We start from the raw sequence: 22,891 nt of genomic DNA, 5'->3' as shown, positions 1-22,891 counted from the left end.
CTGGGGAAAGGAGAGCTGATCAGAAGCTGTGCTATTTATTATGACTCTGTTCACAGCTTCCTAAAATATTCCTGTGGCTAACCTAAGGTTACCAGATCTCCCCATTTCCCGGGGACAGTCCTCGGATTTACAGCATTCATATGTACATATCAAACAATAAGTGTCCCCGGATTCATTGAAAAAAATCTGGTAACCGGCTTAGGCTAACCTTGGCTCTAACAGAAGAAGTTAACTGAACAAAATCTCAAAGGGTCCCTGCAATCCTACAGTCCTGGTTTGTTGTTGGTTTTTTGTAAGGGGCCAGAGGAATAATTGGTTCTCCATCTCAAAGTGTGGAGAGGTTGCTCAGACTTTGTAAAGGGGGATCAGATGTCAGGTGGCTGCTTCGGGCAGAGCCGGCCCAACCAGTGGATAGGGTGACGTCGCTGCTTCAGGCAGCAGAAGCCCCCCCACCCCAAGCAGCAAGCCCACAGGTTCCCCGTCTGCCTTGCTGCCTTTGCTAGTGGCAGAGAAGCGGCACCACTGTTGACACTGATTTTCGGCAGAGCTGGAAGGAACCATGGAGGTCATCTAGTCCAAGCCCCCGCAATGCAGGAATTTCAACTAAAGCATCAATGACAGATGGCAATCCAACCTCTAGTTAAAAACCTGCAAGAAAGGAGAGTCCTGTGGGATCGGTTTTAATAGGTAGGAGAGGATATATTAATTGCTCCCTCCATGTGCCCATGTGAGTTGAGTTGAACAGAGTTTCAAAATCCCATCCTTCGCAGCAAAATTGAGAACATAGAAATTAGGCTGCAAAGCTTTGTTTTGAGCAACTCTAGCTATGAAATAAGCTGGCTCTCTCTTTCTTACCCTGCTTAGCAAGCAGGCAACAACCTGGGAAGTAAGTTGAAAAATATAATTTTACTTATGCTCTTGCATTGGTTCACAGCAATGCCAGCAGTAAAAATTATGCAGGCAAAATGCTTATATTTACAGGCGAAGCTTCATTCCAGACCAGGGTCTCTGGGACAAAACTCATTGAGAGATTTCAGACACAGACACAGACACACACACACACACACACACACACACACACACACACACAGAGAGAGAGAGATGTGTGTGTGTGTGTGTATCTGGCACCTTCAATGCACATCTCCCAGCAAATGCGGAATACACCCCTATTTCCCCTGAGGTGTTTATTTTTGGGATCCACCCTATTTCTGTGTTTGTAAGTTGCTTTAAACTTTCCAATTTTGTGTTTTAATTCTTGCAATTCACCACAGGACAAAGAGCAGGTAATAAATAAACAATTGCAAATTACATATTGCACCCCCCTGCAAAACGCACACACATTTTGTTAACGGTGCCTCTGAGTCTGCAGCCTGGTATTCATAAACACTGCAGATCCCTTCCCAGCTGATCTTGGAAGAGGGGAAAATTGGGGGGATTAGCCCAACTAATCAGGTGAGCATCTTGATGCACCTAATTTGTCTTCCTTTCAAGGCTGGGTAAGGGAGACCCCAAGTGGGATTAACTGCAATGATAAGCAGAGGAGGCTGCCTAGAGATTTGTAGATCCCCCTCCCCTGTTCTGAACTCTGGAGTGTGTACGGTTCCACATTTGTTTCTTATTTTACAATCCAAACAGTAATTACGGTTATCATTTCTTTTCTTAAATGGCCTCTTCAGTTCAAATTTGCCAGCTTGTTCTCAGGAGAAAAGTGATTAGAACTTTTGGGAAATTTTCTAGGGTCATACTTACGGTAGGCGACCACTGATGGCCAGCTATTCTCCTGCTCTACAGCAGAAGGACCTGGGTCCCCTGAAAGCTTGGCAGAGGTTCTTAAAGGAGGGACACATTGCATGTGGCATTAAATGTGGTATTGCCCCACCAGGGGGTCCTTGGCAGCAGTGGCATAGCGTGGGGGGCTGAGGGGCCGTGGTCCCAGGTGCATTTTTTAAGGGGTACAGCCAGGCTCCCTCATCAGAGCCTGACTTGTCAAAACATCTGGTCACCAAATTGGATAGCTTTAAAAGAGGATTAGACAAATTCATGGAGGGGTAAGGCGATCAATGGCTATTAGCTCTGATGAATATGCTCTGCCTCCACAGTCAGCCATGCTACCAGGAGCTGATGGGAGTTGGAGTCCAACAGCTCCAGTAGACCACAAGTTCTATAGACCAGGGAAGTCCGACAGGTCAATTGCGATCTACTGGTCGATCGCGGGGCGTCCTTGGTTGGTCCTGGTTGACCGCGTGATCCTGATTCGGGTCTTCCTCCCCCCGAAAGCTCAACAACTTTGTTGAAGGCTCCCGAAAAAAAGCTCAACAACTTTGGTCAATACACTGCCAATTATTATTTTTTTGGTGGAAGTAGATTGCAGTCTCTTGGAAGTTGGACATCCCTGTATAGACAATACTAAGCTAGAGATGAACCATTGATCTTTCCCTCCTATGACAAAGGGCATCCATCAGGGTGACCAAGGCTATATTCAATATATAATTCCACACTGAAACGGACAATGCTTGTATGTGTATTGCAGTTAACAGTGGAAAATTCCACTGAAGCTTACTGAAGCTCTCTGAGCTCTAACAGGTTGGTAATTAAGTACTGTTGTTCTCTACTCTTTCACATGAGTGTTTAACCTTAGATCATGTGACTAAGGTATTCAATTGCAAATCTCCATCTTGAAGGGAGTTGCCTGTTCAGTCTTTCTCTGAAAGCCACAGAGAACAAAAGGATGTGATAATGATTCCTCTCAAGAAGTGCATAGCTCCTGTTTCGAAGACGTCCTGGTTAGTAAAGCTTTGAATGATATTTATGGGTGTGGGCAATTTTTATTCCAAAATGATTCAGTTTTTATGCATCCAACTGCTTCAAGCTGCACATTATTAATATCTGCAATAGACTGATTCAGTTCCAAAACTGAGTCTGAACCCAGATTGTAGTGGATCTGGACAATCATTCTCATCAGGGAATATCTGCAGTTACTCCACAACCCCCCTCTACCCCACTTTGGCCTAGAAAGAGGTGTTGGCAACTGGTCTACAGTTATTACAGTCGGTTGGGTCTGGAGTAAGCTTTTTGAGGAGTGGACACACCACGGCATCTTTAAGGGCAACAGACACCACTTCTGGTTATACAGAATTGTGAACATCGGGAGACAGAGAAGAGAAGGAGAGATTTTTCTAAAAGCCCTGGAAGGTATCCTTAAGTGACAGCAGCCGGAAAGGAGGCGAATTTCATTGCCATGAAGGGGACGGCCCACTCCTGCTAAATGCTAAGTACCTTCCTCTCCTGCAGGCGGCCCTCGAGATTTGGAATTCATGCAGCCAGCACATTTCCACCAGGTGTGATTATATTGAACCCATATTTCACTTTAATAGAGAAGGGGGTGGGGTGGAGAGAGAGAAACAGAGACCTCCAATAAAAGGGCACTTAGCAAAGCAGGCTCATTAGAAAGAGATTATCTCTGCCAGCTTCCTTCCCAGGGACATTTTTTTTCCGGTGGGAGGGGGGGGCGTTCCTGAAGCAGCTCAGGCCCAGCAAGGGATCCTTGCTGCTCACTTAGAGACAGGGGGGAGAAGGAGAGAAAGAATGATAGACAGGCCTAAGGAGCAGATTGACACCTGCTTTGTTCCTCTGTGCATGCACCCACAAAATGCACTTTCCGTTTTTGACAAGTGCCGGTAAACCCGGGAACAAATGGGATCTGGCCATCAAATGGAGAACCAGTGCTGCCTACGAGCTCAAACACACACCCAACTTCATGCAACCACGTCTACAGTGCATTGCAATCTATACAGCAGGAGTGGCCAACTCCCAAGAGACTGCGATCTACTCACAGTAGATCTGGCAGTGATTTACCCGCTTTGAGGGAGGGTTCAGGTCAAAAATTGTTGAGCTTTTTCAGGGAGGGGGGTAAAATGTTGAGCTTTTTTAAGGGGAGCCACAGTTGTTCAGCTTCTTTGTGGGGAGCCAGTGATCTACCACAGACGTCCAGTGATCTACCAGTAGATCACGATCTACCTGTTGGACATGCCTGCTATACAGGGATGAGAGAAACCCAGGCAGAGTTGCTCTTCTACTTCCCTGACCCCCTGCTTCTGTGGGAGAGACAGACAGACAGACAGCTAGTAAATGCAGTTGCTCCTGCTACCGGTACTTCCCAGGGCTGGCAAAAGTCTCCTTCTGCATGGCCCTGCCTTTGCTACCCCAGCCCTGGCTTTGCTCCAGAGAACTGCTGCCTTCTTTTCCTGATCTCAGTTCTGAACGTTCCTTTCGCAGAACTCTTGTGGATGGACCCACAGTTGAACCCAAGAAGCCAGAAATGAAGCTGCTGTTCATTAAAAAGAAAAAGAAAAAGAAACCCTCAGGAGTTTTGCAACACAAAAGCCAGATTCTATCTTGGGTGATTGTGAAGATCTGTCAACAGATAAGAGCTCCCTGAAGCAGAGCTGGGTGTGAAGCAGTTTGCGGCTAAAGAAACTCTCACCTCCACCTGAAAGTTGGACGGATTTCTGTATGGAAGCCCAACATGTTTATTTATTTGTTAATTTGTTTGCTGATAAAACACAAGGTCCCTGGACTAGATGGAGCCTCTCAGGCCTTTGCTCCAGAAAAATTTGCAGAGCCAGGTGTGGACCTGGTCATGTGGGGTCCGGGGACCCAGCTATATTAGTAAAGAAACAGTGATCTGAATGCGCTATAAGCATGCAACACCAGATGGCGCCAGAGAGCAGGAAATATTAAAACATGGTTTTCCATAGGGATTTCTTTCTTTTGTGATGACAATTAATATCTGACTTATTTATAGCGGTTTTCCCCCTGTGTCTAGATTCACCCCTGGAGGAGAGTCAATCATAACATCTCTGTATTGACCCTGGCAGAAGAAGCTGCTGGAGTATAACATGGTCAACAGCTCTTGCATGGGGTTCCCTTGCTATAAGAGCAGGAGAGAGGTATGTATTTTACTTTCCAGAGGGCTCTTTGAAGGAGCCTCCTAGCTTAGGTCCAAATACATGTTAAAGTATTTAACAGGGCGGGCGCCACTGCCGAGAAGGCGCTCTGTCTGGTTCCCTGTAGCTTTACTTCTCGCAGTGAGGGAACTGCCAGAAGGCCCTCGGAGCTGAACGATGAGGGTGGAGATGCTCCTTCAGGTAAAGTGGGCCAAGGCCGTTTAACTTTAGGGCTTTAAAGATCAGCACCAAAACTTGTGTGGCAGCCACCCCAAGGCAGCAGTTCTGGGCTAGATGGGCCAATGGTCTGAGCCCCTGGCAGACGTGAAAGTAGAGTTAGGCAGGCTGTCTGTTTCCTTAGCAGTGATTCCTGCATTGAAGGGGGTCCGACTTGATGACCCTTGGTGGTCCCTTCCAACTCTACAATTTTATGATTCTGGCAGTGAAATAATTTCAGGTTCTGGGCTAGGCCTGCCCACCCAGGTTGGCTATTGGACCCTTCTAGACAGGAAGGGCTGTAAAGAGCTTCCCGGCTGGGCTGGGTCTTTGATAGACCAACATTTGGAGGGTACCATGTGAGGAAAGGCTGCCTGATGAGTTCATGGCCACAGGATATGTGGAATTTTGTTACAGAAATTCACTTTGGGGCGGTAGTATTTAATGAAGAGGGTGAAAGGTTGTTTTCTGCTGCTCCAGAGAAGCGGACATGGAGCAATGGATTCAAGCTACAAGAAAGAAGATTTCACCTAAACATTAGGAGGAACTTCCTGACAGTAAGAGCTGTTCAATAGTGGAAATTTCTGCCAAGGAGTGTGGTGGAGTCTCCTTCTTTGGAGGTCTTTAAGCGGAGGCTTGACAGCCATCTGTCAGGAAAGCTTTGATGGTGTTTCCTGCTTGGCAGGGAGTTGGACTGGATGGCCCTTGTGGTCTCTTCCAACTCTATGATTCTATGTGTTAGGGCTCATTGTTCAATATTGCCATTTGTTCTGATATAGCACTGAAGGGCAGGTTTTCTGGGGCATTCGAAAAACCACTTGGACCTGTGCTCTCTGGGCATAGGACAAGCTGAAATGTGGATGAGCCTCTAGTTACACACACATTAAACACATACATATTGAATTCTTCTACTTGATGTTTCCCGTCAAGAGGGGAAGAGGCTCAATGGTGCAGAATCTCCTTCGCATGCAGAAGGTCCCATGCTTAGCTTCCAGCATCTCCAGGAAGAGTTGGGAATGTCTCCAGTCTGAAATGCTGGAGTGCTACTGCCTGCCAGTGTAGGCAGAACTGAGCTTCCTATGATCAGGATATTCTTAATTCTACAACACGAGGAAGACGACCCACTTTCCTCTTCCAAGTCTCGGAGTTTCCTAGACCGTTATATTTCTGCTTTGCATTTCAACTCCACAAGAGGGAGTCTGATCTCATGAAACAAACACAGCTTGGCCAGAGTACCATCTAATTGTTGCCCGTTGTGTTCTACAATACATTATGATATGAAATACTCGAGGAATTGGGGGGGGGGGGAAAGAGCCTCCATTCGGGACACGTGTCTGTACTTTGTAAAGATGTGTGAAAGAGCATCAGCCTCCGAATAGGTAACTTTCTTTAGAACTTAACTGTTCTAAGAAACAGGTAACTGTTTCTTAAAATGCATCTCTTTCATAGGAGCCAACTCCTGGGGGTCCCTTTGCCCTCCCCCCAATTTTTTTGAGGGGGTGAGCCTCTCCCCAGTTGATGGCCATTGCCATTCAAATGGTGTGGGTGTGCCCTATCATGTGATTGATTATGTGGGTTGGGGCTTACATGCCTCCCCCCCATATTTTATTCAAGTTGGCACCCCTGTCATTCCTAACCATTGGCCATGTTGGCTGCTGTGAATGGGATTTGGAGGCTGGGAATGGAGAGGCTGCATGAGAGCAGGGTGGCCCCCTCTTCCCCTTAACTGTGTTCCGACCTATGATACCAGGAGAGGGGTTACACAGCCCAGTGATGTATGAGGGCCAGAGGAAGCCTCCAGGTCCCTCCTTCTGTTGCAATTCATCCCAGAATCCTTTGCAGCAGAACCTAGGATGCCATCGTTAGATGAGGAAGCCCCCCCCCTTCCCTACCTTAAGGCTTGGGCAGCTCACACCTCATGAAGGGCCCGCCTGACAGGGAACGCATGGCCTCGGCCGCCTCCCTCCCGCTCCCCCCAGCTTCTGCCTTCCCCCTCTGCGTCTCCATCCTTGGGAACCAGCTGCAGCGTGTAGGATGGAAACGACCCTGTCACAGCTGTCTCCCGTGTGTTATTGTTAGCGTTACATTACAAATCCCGTTTCCATACCGAGGTCTCGTGAGGGTCATAAACAGGAGAGGTCACGGCCCTGCCAATAAACAGAACCCCGATCCCGAGCACGACTCCAGGCCCTGCACGTTTACATGCCGACACGACTGGAGGGCTGCCTCTTCTCCGCGGCCTCCCCGTTGAGAACCAAGAGCTTGGAGATGACGCTGGCTCCTCAGCCCCCCCCCTCTGTGGCCAAGGCACCAGGGGCCTGTTTCACACCATCGTTTCTGACTAAGGAGGCTCAAAGGTCTCGCTTGGTCCACATTTTTGAGCAAACTTCAGCGTGTCCAGAATGGAAATCAGACCAGCAAACCAAATTGGCATTAGCTGCTGCTGTTGTCTTCAGTCCGCAAATAATTGATGGGACCCCCCCCCATTTGCATTGTGTTTCCTTTGCAATGAAATGAATAGGGTGAGATAATGTAATAATTATTATAATAGACTCCTAGAGCTGGAAGGGGGTCACCTGATCCAACTCCCTGCAATTCAGGAATCTCTTTGCCCAATGTGGGGCTTGAACCCATGACCCCGAGATTAAGAGTCTCGTGCTGTACCAACTAAGCTATCCCACAGGCCCCAACGGAGAATGAGAGATTGCAGGACTACCAGCCCTGGCCAGTCTGACCAATAGTCAGGGATGGTGGGAGTTGGAGCTCAGCAACATCTGCAAGGCCATTTGGGTTTTGAGCCCCAGCCTCAACGACTCCATGAAAGCTGCTTATGAATCTTTGGGGCTTGAAAGGAAAAGTTTACCCCTAATTAAGGTCCGTGAGGTTTTCTGTCCATGATGAGGATGGCTGCACCCCACTCTAAAGGCCTGACAGGGAAGGGAGTAATTGGGGGAACAGATGAATTTGCTTCTTTTGTTTTGGTAAGAACATTTGTAAGAACTCAGTTTTTCAGCAAGGCAGCACTACACTTTGGAACTCTCTGCCCATTGATATCAGGCAGCTGCTTTCACTACACAGTGATACCTCGTGTTGCGTAACCTCCAGATTATGGAATCTTCGGGTTATGGCAGCGGCAAAGCCGGAAGTGTATACTTCCGGGTTTCACCGCTCGCACATGTGCAGGAGTGCTCTGCACGCTGCGTGCATGCGCAGAAGCACTCTATCGCGCCATGCGCGTGCGCAGAAGTGGCGCCTCTAGTTACGGATTTTTCAGGATGAGCACGGCACCCCAAAATGAATCAAATCTGTAACCAGAGGTACCACTGTATTGTTTTTGGAGCCTGCTGAAGACATTTTTGTTTAGACGAGCCTACCCAGGTGTTTAGAAAGTTGCTGCGAGCTTTAATCTGTCCTTAGTCTGTTGCTATTTTTTTTAACTTTTTGATAGTCTTAAGTTTAGTTGCTAATTTTTCTTATTGGTGATTTAATTGTTTCATTTTTTGCAAACCTATGTTTGTTTGTTTGTTTGTTTTAGCAACCAAGCATTTTATACACCTTATGTGAAACAAACAAACAATAATAAATGCAGAAATTGCACAATTGCAACACATGCAGTTGGGTGCCTAATTCTTCACTACCTTGTGCTAGATTGTGGCAGTTGGTTCTGTAAGTCAGTGTTTCTCAACCTTTTTTGGGCCACGGCACACTTGTTCCGTGAAAAAAATCATGAGGCACACCACCATTAAAAAAGTTAAAAAAATTAACTCTGTGCCGCCCTATATTATAATTATGACTGTAAGAAACACTTGCCAAATATTGCTTTCCGGCGGGTCAGCGCTGCCGAGTTCTTAAAAGATCCGGGTTTCTGATCCACCCCACCCGACCCCGCCGCCCCATATCTTACCCTGTGCGTGTTCTCGGACTTGTGAGAGGACGATTTGGTCTTCATGCCTCCGTGAATTAGCAACAAACTACCTTTTGAATGATGGAGATTGAATATTTTAAAAGTAGCTACTTGAAGTCCGCTCGATTTTCCAAAAAAGAGACACACGTGCGGCACTATTAGCTGCTGGGGGCTGCCATCTTGGCTAAAGGATTCTGGGATGATCCTGTCACGTGAGGCATGGGGAAAATGGAAATAATGAAAGCTGATTGGTCTGTGGAAACTAGAAGGGGCGAAGAAATAGGACGCCCAGGGAGGTGGAGTTTGCAGCTGCAAAATCGCCCTTCTCGTCGCCGCACGTCGCGGCACACCAGCCAGCGTCTCGCGGCACACTAGTGTGCCGTGGAACAGCGGTTGAGAAACGCTGCTGTAAGTGGATGGGGAAGACGGCATTCTGCTCCTCTCTGTCCTGAATCTACGGCCAACCAGCTTCATTGCGTGGCTCCAATTTCTAGCATAAGCTCGAGGGCAATGAGGAAGAGGCAAGGATTGCAGTATTTCTTTTATCAATTATCTACACAGGGTGGGTGGGTGGGTCCTCTAGGTCCTTTAGATGCTGTTTGGCTCTATCAGTTAGCGTGGCTGAAAGCTCAGGGGTAATGGAAGTTGAGGTCCAACAACATATGGAGGTCCAAAGATTCCCCCCTCCACGATCCACCCAGTGTGCCATCCTAGCACTTGAGGGGGGTGGAGCGCCGTTTCGCTTTGAGTCATGTTGTGCTGCTCTTGCGTGGGCAGCTTGCAGAGCGCACCTGTCGCTGTGGTTTGGGAGCTCGCAGGTTTGATCATCCTGCAGTGAGTGGGTGGAGAGGTGCAGCCGTTGAGGGGTGGGGGTGGGGGGAAGGGAGCGGGTTGGACTAGGTGGCAACTTGCTCCTTTCCACTGCTTATTTAGCTGGGAAAGCAATTAAAAGCACAAACATCTGGTGAGTTCGTCTCTAGCAGCGCTTCCCAAACTTGGCTCTCCAGCTGTTTTCGGACTACAACTCCCATCATCCCCAGCTGGCAAGAACAGTGGTCAGGGATGATGAGAACTGTAGTCCAAAAAATAGCTGGAGACCCAAGTTTGGGAAACCCTGGTCTATATCCACCTCTTTGCCCTACTCCCTGCTGCAGGGATGGGGGGGACCTGGTGGCACCTCCTCATGGACTCGGATTCCTATCAGCCCCTGCCAGGATGGCCAGTTGCCATGGAGGATGGGAGCTGTAGTCCAGAGGCATGTATGCCCTACACCTGCCCTATTGCCTAGGGGGTCCAGGTCATAGCTGCCAAGTTTTCCCTTTTCTCGTGAGGAAGCCTATTCAGCATAAGGGAAAATCCCTTTTAAAAAGGGATAACTTGGCAGCTATGGTCCAGGTGCAAGAGGGCAGGGCTCATTTGCCTTGGGGGAGGAGGTATAGCTCACCAGCAGAGCATTTGCCTTGCATGCAGAAGGTCCCAGGTTCAGTCCTGCCTGAAACCCTGAAGAGCCGCAGCTGCCAATCAGTGCCGACAATACTGAGCAAGATGAGCCAATGGTCTGACTTGGTGGCAGGGAGCTTCCTAGGTCCCTAGCAGTTGTGCAGAAGAGGGGATTTCAGCGTAGGCAGCCCTAGTTGCTCCTTCTCCTTGTCCTCTTTTGCACCAGACAAATCTTCTAAAGGAGACTGCAATGAGCTGTCTCCTGCTATCATGCCTGGGAAATTGGGTCACAAAACCACTACCACTTATCTGCAAAGCAACCCTGCAAAGGTGCATACAGGGGCCGAACTATACAGGGCCGGCCCTACGGCAAGGCTGGGTGGCGCAGGGCCGCCAGGGGGGCGCCGCGTGGCGGGCGCTGGGAAACAGGGTGGGTGGTGCCAGAGGGATCTTCGCACCAGGGCGCCAGATATGCTCAAGACGGCCCTGGACCTATACATATTTTAATTGTGTGAATCCATACTTATCCACCAATCTATATGAGCAGCATCAGGATCATGGAGAGTGGTGTGGGTTTCTTAACCCCTCCCAGCCCCCTGCAGTAGCCCTGAAAGATGTTGTGGCCCCTTTGTATCAGGACAGAAGCCTCTGGCCAAAACCAAGGGAAGGGCAAATGGCAACTATGGCGGGGGGGGGGGAGCAATTTTCATCAGAACCACAGCAGAAGGGAAAGGGTTAAGCTCCTCCCTCCACTATCTACTTGGCCTGATGCTCTGACACCCCAAGGGACATTTAGAGGGCTCTGTTTGGCTGAGCCGTGAGGTCAGGTCAAGTCCTCTTCTAGGCCTGCTTTTCCTCCTGAAGTTTGCGTGTGTGAAAGCTCCTCAAGCTAAACCACTTCATAACTCCTGAGGTTTTGACAGGGTTTAATAACTCAAGGAAGCTCTAACGGTTAAAGGGCCAAAAGTGTAAAAAATATTCTCTCTCTCCTTTTAGCATGAGTAAACAAAGGTGCCCCCCTTGCCCAGGCCGCAAATACACCACCCTTGACCCTCTCCCTCCCGCCCTCTCCTGCTCTGCCCCTGCCTGTCTTCATGAAATAGATGTTGCCAGCCATAATTCTAACAGCCTCGGTATAAATGGAGCTATTTACGGGTGGAAACGAGCTTGCGGACATGGGAACTGACAGAGTGGAGTGTTTTAGACTAAATATTGGTTTAGAACCAAGTCCCACTGCAATTAATCCGTACACCCTTTTTTATAAACAGTCTTTCTCTCCCCCCCCCCCGCCCTGTGCTTCAACCAGCATTTGAGTGGGAAACATCGTCCTGTTTCCACCCCTGTTCAAAAAGTTGTGTCATCGTTCTAGTAAATGCCTAGCACTGCACTTTAAAAATAGACACCTTTAGGACGCATTGACTGTGGGTCAATTTAAGAAGATGGCAGGAAAAGTGAAGGCAGAGGCGTAGCTTTCTGCTGCTGCATCATTAAACAAGCAGCTCGAAGGACATTGAAGAAGGTCCAGAACAACAACAAAATGTTGAGGCATTCACATGAGGTCATGACAAAGGAAGCAACAGCCATGGACCGTCCTCTGCATGTTGATGAGAAATAATAATAACAATAGTAATAATAATAATAATAATAATAATAATAATAATAATAATAATAATAATAATACTATTATTTGTACCCCACCCATCTGATTGGGTTTCCCCAGCCACTCTGGGCGGCTCCCAACAGAATATTAAAAAAACACAATAAAACATCAAACATTAAAAACTTCCCTAAACAGGGCTGCCTTCAAATGTCTTCTAAAAGTCAGATAGTTGTTTATTTCCTTGGCATCTGATGGGAGGGCGGTCCACAGGGTGGGCGCCACTACCGAGAAGGCCCTCTGCCTGGTTCCCTGTAGCTTCACTTCTCGCAAGGAGGAAACCGCCAGAAGGCCCTCAGAGCTGGACCTCAGTGCCCGGGTGGGGGAGAGACACTCCTTCAGGTATACTGGGCTGAGTCCGTTGGGCTTTCAAGGTCAGCACCAAAACTTTGAATTGTGCTCGAAAATGTACTGGGAGCCAATGTAGGTCTTTCAGGACTGGTGTAATATGGACTCGGTGGCCACTCCCAGTCACCAGTCTGGCCGCCGCATTCTGGATTAATTGTAGTTTCCGGGTCACCTTCAAAGGTAGCCCCACGTAGAGTGCATTGCAGTAGTCCAAGCGGGAGATAACTAGTGCATGCACCACTCTGGTGAGACAGTCTGCGGGCAGGTAGATGCAAACGGGATCTGTGCATGACATTCAGTGATAATTATAGAAACATTTGACAACTGGCATGCAGTGTGTTTCAGGTATTAGCGGTGGTGGCTGGTAGCCCCTGGACCTGGTGGGATGGCTACCAGTGGCCCACCTGTGCCCTATAAACCTTAGCTTGTCCCCCATCCCCGCCATGTCCTCTTACAGAGAAAAGGGGGAGGGGAATGAGGAAAAGAACCCACCGCCCCACAGAAGCCATTTCTGTGGAAGAGGGATGCTGGAGATCGGGGTGGGACCTGCTTATTTTGATTGGCTAAGCAGAGGTCATGGGCTGGCGGATGCTAGACCCTCCAAGTGTCCCTATTTTCCAGGGACAGTCCTGGATTTACAGAAGCCGCCCTGGTTTCTGATTTGATCCTGGAATGTCCCGCTTTTCCTCAGGATGTCCCTATTTTCATCAGAGAAATGTTGGAGGGTATGGAGTTATGCGACCCCCCCCCCCGAGCCAAGGAGATAAGTAACTACACAGCCTTTAGAAGACATCTGAAGGCAGCCCTGAATAGGGAAGTTTTTAAATGCTTAATGTTTTATTATGTTTTAATATATGTTGGAAGCCGCCCAGAGTGGCTGGGCAACCCACCCAGATGGGTGGGGTATAAATAATAAAAATATTTCTTTTATCATATAGGACGTTCCTATTTTCATTGGAGAAATGTATGGGAGGCTGTTTTAGAGCACCTGAACTGGGGCTGTGCCACCACACGTTCTTGGCAACCCCTATATCCACGGTGCTGGCTGCTCACTCCCAGTGCCACCTTCCTTTTGTCAAAACCTTCCCCTTTCTCTCTGAGGGACACAGTAACCACCATCCCCAAAAGGTTGTGACCTTTCTTTTCTCCTCTCGATTGCTCCCTGAGGGGCAGAGATTTTCCACGGGTGAGAGATTTGTAACAGAATCCCAAAATAACAGTGTCCCATCCTACAGAGACTTGTCACTCAGTATGTTCTAAGTCATGCGACTCTAAATATTGCAACCGGTAAAAAAAAAGAAAAAAAGAAAAAAAGAGCTGTGAAATTAAAGGGATGTCAGCTCCTGGGAATTATACCCCAGAGGTTTATCAGTGATGGAAGTACTGTAATGGTTTAACTACTGAAGCTGTAATAAAGAGAGTTGATGGTGCCAGGATTATGGAGGAAAGCCTTTGGTGTTTTGATTACAAATAGGGATAGGAGAGAACTTGATTCCGCTTGCATCGAAACGCAAATGTCCCTCATTCACACTTCCCCAAACAGGCACAAACTCAGCTACCCTTCTCTGGATTTTGCGGTGAAGCTCTGGCTAGGATAAAGGTTGCATGCATTCATGAAGACATCATTAAAAAGTGCATTATTGTATATTAGGGGGAATTGTGTTGCTAAAACGTGCACATTCAGGACAGAGTAAAGAAAGCCCTTCTTCATGCAGTGCACAGTTAAACTGTGGAACTTGCTGCCACAGGAGGCAGGAATGGCCACCCAACTGGATGATTTTTAAAGAGGGTTAGACATATTCATGGAAGAGTGGGTGCTTGAGGTCTTCTAGCAGCACTGCTTCCAAATACAGTACCAGTTGCTGGAAAGCACAGGAGGGGAGAGATCCTGCTTGCAGGTTTCCCACAGGCATCTGGTTGGCCATTGTGAGAGCAGGATGCTGGACTAGATGGGCCATTGGCCTGATCCAGTAGGCTCTTCTTATGTTCTTCCTGCTCCAGACCTGCAAGGGTTAACTGACAATGGCTTTACTGCAGGCAGATAAGTATTATTCAAGGCACAAACCGAGCCCCTTCCAGCCTGTCAGGACTAATTGATGCACCCTCCCCTGTGGCGCTGGGCTCCTCCCTCCAGTCCCCTGATCCCCTCTTGGAAATTAACCCGATCACTCTACTCATTCCCCAAAGGTGAGAGGCATTTGCAGCTGGCAACTTGTTGTCAGGGACACCATTAAGCAAATGTGATGGGAAATGCAATATTTAATAGGGGCAGTAATGACAAAAGACCTTTTAGAGAGGAAGGGCAATGGGAGCTTCAGGGAGAGGGGGAGATTTCTGCAATTTCATATTAATCTCCTCCACTCCTCATACTGGTTGTAGGAAGCAAATTCTTTTTTGCAATCTAGATACAAAGAGATGAGAAAATCAGAGAAGAATTTCCTTAGGCTGTGAAATGGCAAATGGGGGAAACTCTGGTAATATTCCATAATCTTGGGGAGGTATGATTTTGGAGATTCCCATGGTTCCCACACAAAAGTCATTTGGCCACTGAAGTCGTTGGTATTTTGATTTTGGAAAGAGGTTCCACAGCCCAGCCAGGCTGAAGAATCTTGATGTGCACAAAAAGGAGGTGAAAGACCAGCAGAACCCCAAAGTGTTTTTGCCCTACATTAGACCTGGAGAAGTCTCCTTTTGGGGTGCTGCTGTCAATATACTACATCTAGGACTGCACAGAAACAAATCCCCAACCCTCCTCTGTCAATTTCACTCCACCATGGGCAGTGGTGTAGTGGCGGGGGCACAGGGGCGGTTGCCCCGGGCACAAAATTGTTAGGGGTGCAACATTTCAACACTTGGTGCTGCCTAAATACAGCTACATGCTTCTGTTGCTAGGCTCCATTGAAAATGGCTTCTCCGTGCGAACCAGGAAGTGACCTCTCCAGACAATGGAACAACTGTTCTTATCTCTGTGGCTGCGATCTCCTGGGTGATGTGGGACACCAGTAGGCAGCTGAATGCTCATGTGTACTTTGACCATTTCCCTCCTATCCAACCATCCCTTCTGTGCGACCTCGGGCACTGGCAACCCATGCTACACCACTGACCATGGGTGAATAATAGTCAGTAAACATTGAAAGCCAGCATTTCAAATCTGGAGAGTTTTTAACATAACAACCATTATTTGACTAGGGCCACATTCATGCCATGTGATGCCACTTTAAACAGTCATTGCTTATGGGAAGAATTATGGGATTTTTCAGTTACCAGAGTGGTTTAACAATAAATTCTTGCCCCTAGAGAACTCTGGAAATCTTAGCTCTGTGAGGGGAATAGGGGCCTTCTAATGAATGAACTATAGCCCCCAGAATTCTTTGGAGAAAGCCATGGCTGTTTAAAGTGGTATCAGAGCGCTTTAAATGTATAGCCTGAATGTGGCTTACACCTGGCAGCTACTATGCAACAGTTTGCAGTATCTGACAGTGCCTGACAGGTGACTTGCAACAGAATGGAGTTAACTCCTGCATTCATTTCATGCATTCATTTAAATCAACCAAACTGGACCACTTTTGAATTTTTTGATAGCCGGTTTCAGTTTTGAAATAGAATGTGTGACTTTTCCTTTAAAAAAAAAATTCTTTATTGAGATTAAAATAACAAAATAACAAAATATAACAATAAAACAATACAAATAATATAAACAAATAAACCATACCTAAAACACAAATTATACATAACCAAAATCTTCTACATCAAATATGTCAAATGAATCAAATAAATCGATTAAATCCAATATGTACATCCTTCTTCTGTCTTCCACTTGTCTTCCTCCCAGGCTAATACACTCATACCTTTTTACACTGCTTCACTTAATTCCCAAATTTTGATCTATATGGAATATTAGAAGTAAATCCAAGTTTTTATCATGGGGCACTGCTTTTTAAGATATTCCCCAAATTTTTCCCAATTTTGAATGTGTGACTTTTCCAGAAACGTTATCAGAATTCTCACCCACGCCTCTACCTAGAAAGGTGGTCTAAGCACTTGATTCGAATCACTTAGCGGTGGTTGCTTTAGCCAGGCATTCCTCTGCCAAAACAACAGCAGATCAGGACCACCAAAAAGAGGCAAGCTACTGCTGCTTCAGATGTTGGACAACAAATTAAAGCAATTCAGTCGAACAAAAAAGAAATCTGTTCCGCATACACAAGACAATGACATTATCACAGGGAGCAAGACAATAAAAATATTAAAAATGATATTCTAATATGATTTTGAAAAAAACATATTAAAATGTCTTTTAAAATATTTTTTAGAAGGCAACGGGGAAGAGAAGAGTCCTTCCTTTCTTCAACTTTAGAATTAATAGTGGAGTCCTGATTTTTTGCATGGAGTCCTGCATACATCCACCACCCTCTGCTGGGAGAAACAGCTACTGATTTATTAACATGGCATATGCAATGAAGCTCACACCTTACACCAGAGCTTTCCAAACTGTGCTGTGACTCGTTTGTGTGTTGGTTGCAGTGGGTAGGTGTGTTGTGGGAACGCTCCCTGCACTCTTCCCGGGACTGGAAAGGGATTGGTTTAATATCTGGTTTGCTAGAGTTTGACCAAACTGAGGGAGGCAGTGGAAGACAGGAGTGCCTGGCGTGCTCTGGTCCATGGGGTCATGAAGAGTCGGACACGACTAAACGACTAAACAACACAACAACCGTGTCATGAAATGATGCATGAAAAGTTTGGAAAGCTTAATTCACAATTACTTAATTTCTCCACATGACTTCCAACCTCCTCATTGAGGGTTCATCCTCTTTCCCCCTTTTTATTATCACTGCTTCAATATTCCTTATCTCCATTTCTTTCTTTGTTTCATCTCATGTATTCTTTATCTAACTTACAGATTGCAGAGTTTAGTCAAAGCACATCCAGGTTTTCACTTGCAGACAATGTTTAATTAAATATTCTTTATAAACTCCCCATTCTTTTTTATACCTTTGGGTTGGCTGTCTCCTCATTCATTTTTGCTAATTCAGGACATTCTAACAGTTTCTCCTGCTACTCCTCTTTTGATGGCATCATTTCACCTTTAAGAAAAATATTTTAAAATACAAGTCTTCTTTAGGAATTTAAGGATTTATACATATTTGTTTATTTGGTAATCTGTTGTTTCCTTTGTACTTTATTGGAATGTATAATTTTTACCATGTAAGAAAATCAATAAAAAGCATTTAAAAAAGAGAAAAGTTTGGAAAGCTCTGCTTTAGACTGTAAGCTTTCTTAACCATCACCAGGTACATTGATGGTACTGAATAAATACCTTAGCAGACAGGTGGTATCAGTACTCTTGCTGCAGAAAGTCCTGACCAGCTGGATCTCTGGGGCACATGAGTCACAAACTGCTGCAGAATTTGCAGCCTTGGCAATACTTTATTAGTATATAAGGGTGCGTGTGTTTGTTTTGTTCTTGCACATCGGCTCAACTGTGGGTCTGTTGGGGGCGCCAGCATCATGCTGGGATTCAAGCCAATTTTCAATTGGGATTCAATTGTCTTCTTAAGGACCTTTCCCCAAGTAAACAAGCTTCCCAAGGTTTCTCTTGTCAGCTTCTAAAATATGTGCTTACAAATCAAACCCATTCGCCAGGACAATGCTGACAGCGACGGGGATTTCTTCGAGGACTCTGACACCCATCTGTCTTGGAACTGTGTTCTCAGAGTCAGAAAACGTTTCAGGAAGGAGGTCTCCTTCCTTCTCCTTGCCCCCACCCTGCCCTTGACTGCCCCAGCTCTGCCCCTTGCAACCAGCTCCTTTAAAGAGCCACACACTTAGAAAGAGGCTTCCTGCAATTCTTCGGCAGAGGGTGACTGATTTGACCTCATTTGCCATATCAAGAGAGCGGCTGGCAGCCGGGATGCCTCTTGCGATGTGCGTACAACTTGTTTCTGACCTCCCAAGTGCAAATCACCCTGAGCCAGCCTGGGCAGCAGCCTATCGCCTTCCTCCTCTATCTCCTCCAGTCAAGTTTGCTTCCTTTGACGTCACTGAAAGGCAGCTTTGAGAGGTCCTGCAGCTTCCTAGCTGCTGTGTCAAAAACAACGCTAATTGATGGCAAACTCAAAGGTTCATTAGTGGGTTTTAAATAAAAAAGATAACTTTAAAATAAAATCCCTAGTTTGCTACATTCCCAGAGTCTCAGAACAGATAACACCTACTTTTACCCCTTCCAGTTTTAAAAGCACAACATCAGTCCTCCTTGGGTGTTCAGATTGTTTCTTAAATTAAAATGTATTTGGGGGGGAGGAAGGAAAATGGGGCTTCAAGGTCCTCTGTTCCATTGCAACCTTGTGCAGCGAATGTGTGCCCCTCCCTCCCGCCAATAATCACTATGGAGGTTCCCTGCACATTTCAGAACCCCGGAAAATTTATTTTTCACATTGGATGAAGAAGCACTCTTGTCTGAGAAGCCACAGGCCACAAAGCTCTATTTATTTATTTGTTGCTCATTGTTTACTTCATTTAGATATAATATCACTATAGATAATATTAATGTCTATTAAAACAAGGTGGGCATCTGTCAGATATGCTTGAAATCTGGGCATCCTGACGTGACAGTGGCAAGGATGGATCCTGTGAGCCTATGGCTCACCTGGACACCTCCTGGGAGAGGATAAAATGACATGTTTCCTTTGCCACCTCCCCACTGAATGTCCCCTGAATCGCAACCAGCTGGAGCAAAGGATCGATCGCTGCAGTTCTGCAGCTCTTCCCTGCAGCTCCAACCATTGTCTGCTCACATTGTCCTTCCTAACACCCGTCTTCCTTGTTTCCTTCATTGTTCACCAAGCCTGTCCTTGACCCCGGTGTATTTATAAAAGCCATTTCCCGCTGTATCATTGTGTGCTTAGCCGTCACACAACGTGAGCTCCACTTCCTGATGGGCATCAGCCTGGGCTTGACTCCTCACTTCCTCTGCTTCCTGTTTACACAGCTTTGGGAGGGGCTTGCGGCGGCCCCTCCTCAGGGGGTTCCATCAGAGATTTCCAAGAGGGAACAATGGAATTGTCCTTGACGGCCTTTGGCTTGCTTTTACATTCACAGCTTTGAACATCCTTTGGCTGCATTCCCTATAATTTTGCATGTGTGGACGGATGGACGGACGGACGGACGGACAGATATTCATGTTGATTTGAGCCACCTTGGACTTTTTTTGGGAGGCAACCAACTCCCTCCCCCTACTATGGAAAAGATAACTGCACTATATACAGGTGAAACTCGGAAAATGAGAATATCGTTGAAAAGTGCATTTATTTCAGTAATGCAACTTAAAAGCTGAAACCAATATATGAGATAGATGCATGACATGCAAAGCAAGATATTTCAAGCCTTTATTTGTTTTAATTGTAATTATTTGTTGTTAGGCGGGTCAATTATAAATGGAATGTAATTAATGAAATGTAATAGTGATGTTTATTTTTGTATTATTGTAACTATTTGTTTTATTACTGTGGAATTTCCAAAAGAAAGCATTTCTAAAAATTAAAAATAATAAGTTGCATTACTGAAATAAATGCACTTTTCGACAATATTCTCATTTTCCGAGTTTCACGTGTGTGTGTGTGTGTGTGTGTGTGTGTGTGTGTGTGTGCAGTAGATCAGCAAAGGATTTCTAATCCCAAACCGTCTAACTGACATCTTCTGATGGGGAACTTTTGAGGTTCAGCTTCCCTTCTCTATTGCATGATGGCATTGCTTATGTGGCTGCCAGCTTCAATGTCAGGTATAGAACACACATCTTACACCAGGGAAGGAGCAACGTCAGGGTCAGCTCTAATGTATACCCTTCCAGGTCTCTTTATCCAGCTCTGGGGGATCTCCCCAGGCTACACCTGACAATGATCCTGCTTTGAACTTTCCTTGAGTTCAGGTGTCAGTAGGATGTTTCATACCTTCCCTTGTTTATGGAAAAGTCCATTGGAGGACATCATTGGGCTTTCAGGAAACATGGAAACACCCAGAAGGCATCAGAGGGCAGAACAGTGGAGAGAGCGTTTGTAGAACAAAAGAGAGTGCACCCTCAAAAGATCCCCTTGGCCACCTCAAAAGTAGCATTACAAAAAACAAAACAAGGGAAAAAAACACCTATGAGAAATTCATCCAAAATTTCCTTCCCTTTTGATATTTTTCCAAGTGCAATTACTTCTCTCATTGATTGACAGTGGGGGGAAAAGTGGGGGAAATGTCCAGCCTGCTGCTCATCTCTGATCCTTCCCCATAAGGTCACCAGGAATCTGATGAGCTTCCGATGGATCCCAGCATTCAACATAGTCTGAAACCATTGCCTCCTAAAGACTTGATGCTGCTGCACAGATGTCGTTGGAAGTTTGGTCTTTTTAAATCACATCTGAAGTTTCAGTTGCTGTCTTGACAGATGCTGTGTGAGTCGGCTGCTTGTCTTGGCAAAAGCTGGAGCCCTTTCCTGCCCAGTGCCCCGTTCGTCTGCTCTCCTCTCAGTCTCAACAAGCCACACTGTCATGTTTCCTGCAGGCTACACTTGCTCAGTTTCATCCTTGGGGCCCCTGAGAGAAGGAAACATCATTGGATCTTTGGTGACTGAGGATGAAGGTGAAGGGAGATTCCAGGCATGCAGTTTTCCTGGCATAGTTGAAAACGGGTTTTACCAAACACAGCCCTCCCAGAAGACATAAAAAGAGCCATGATGGATTGGGCCAAAGCGTAGGCCAACACATGTTTTGGGGTGCAAGATCGAGGAACCCCCAAAATGCCTATTTCAGGGGAAGACCTTGGCCTGAAATCGTGTGAGATCAAGGGGCCCAAAATGGCTGCCGTGCTCTTCCAGGAAAAATGAGATGACCCAGTTTTTCTGAGGCTATTGATATATATGCAATTTCCATGCGGGACTTGCACATTATCCCTCAGGTGAAAATTTCCCCATCATATTTCTAGGTGAAGATGTACTTTTCTTTTCCTATAAGTTACAGCCAAGAATTTTTATTTTATGGGATTCAATATATAATGAAGTGAAAAAATTATTACGTTACACCTTCCCAAAAAACCCGGAAGCAATGTTATTAGGAATATTGGGAAGAGATATAAAAAAGGAAGACCAAAAACTTTTTATGTACGCCACCACGGCGGCTAGAATCATTTTGGCCCAAAGGTGGAAAACATCAGAAATCCCAACCATAGGTGAGTGGAGGGAAAAATTGATAGAATACTCAGAGTTGGCGAGGTTGACAGGGAGAATAAGAGATGAAAAAGACCAAAGGTATCAAAAAGATTGGAACAAATTTGTGGAATATCTCAAAAGAACATTGTAAAATAGGAAAACACCAGTAGGTTAACTATAAAATACAGTACAACAAGGATGTGTTTAGCCGTTGTCACAAATGTATATGCGAAGTTGATATAAGCGAAAGACAGGCAAGAAAAAGTAAAGCACCGAAACCTGAAAGTTGGAAGAATAAAACCAAGAGAGAGGAAAGAGGAAGTCTAGTTCGAAAGAATAGGTTAAAGATGGAAACTGTATAGAAATGAGAAGAGAGGTAAAAATGAGACAAGACACAGGATACTGTTGGAAAAATATTTATGTTTTATTGTAGTAATCTTCAAATTTGTTTACTTTAAGTATGAACAAACATTTATTTGTGTATTTGAATGTCTTGCTATTCTAATAAATAAAAGCAATAATAAAAAAAGAATTTTTATTTTTTTAAATCCTTCCCTTAGACTCTTCCCTCCACACCCCATGCACAGGAGTCTTCTGGCTGGCAAACAGCAGGAAGTGCCCCCTCTCAAGTCATTCATCAGTCAAACACTGTTCAAATAATAATTCGCTTTGTCGTTGGATGGTGTCCCTACAGAATACAGCCCATAAGTCCAGGTGGGGGCGTCCATTGTCACGCCCAGGCATCACTAGAAAGACATCTCTGCCCCCACTCAGATCAAAACACCCGGGTAGCGAACAATAGCCTTACGTCAAATGTGAGCCAGCTGGGAGAGGCTGGTGGGCCCCCCTCCCTGGTGACTTGCAAAACCAAATGTTTGTTTCCCCTCACCAAACTGCTGATAGAAAGCCATGGGCCAAAATCCCCACCTGGAGCCACGGCTGAGCCTTCAGATGTTTTGAAGGCTGTGGCCTCTGGGGCTGTCAGTTGACACGTATTCTTTATCTTGCTATGGCAGCCGACACAAACGCATTTCCAGATGTTTCCTAATCCATATTAGGCTCCTTTTGAGGCCTACTACAGCTCTTGGTATAAATAAAGCACACCAGGGGGGAGGGGAGTTGGGGATATATTTCTGCTGAGTCTGATAGAAAAAGAAATTTGTCAACGGCTTTGGACAACAACCTGCCATTCC

At 46.0% G+C, this 22,891-nt stretch overlaps 1 long non-coding RNA gene across 2 annotated transcripts in view; it reads left to right on the top strand.

Moving 5' to 3' along the window:
• Positions 1 to 22,287, top strand: part of LOC148683545 (uncharacterized) — a 68,786-nt gene extending 46,499 nt beyond the window's left edge. Inside the window, exons 3-4 of one of the 2 annotated variants that reach the window (XR_015947108.1) lie at positions 4,826 to 4,949; positions 20,788 to 22,287. This is a non-coding gene — a long non-coding RNA (uncharacterized LOC148683545). The remainder of the gene's footprint in view (positions 1 to 4,825; positions 4,950 to 20,787) is intronic. The other variant, XR_015947107.1, reaches the window with a different exon arrangement.
• Positions 22,288 to 22,891: the final 604 nt, after the last annotated feature.

Source organism: Zootoca vivipara, chromosome 14, assembly GCF_965207765.1.
Source record: "Zootoca vivipara chromosome 14, rZooViv2.hap1.1, whole genome shotgun sequence".
In the NCBI taxonomy this organism is placed as follows: Eukaryota; Metazoa; Chordata; class Lepidosauria; order Squamata; family Lacertidae; genus Zootoca; species Zootoca vivipara.
Note: the sequence above shows the minus strand (reverse complement) of the source record. Positions and strands in the feature narration are given on the sequence as shown.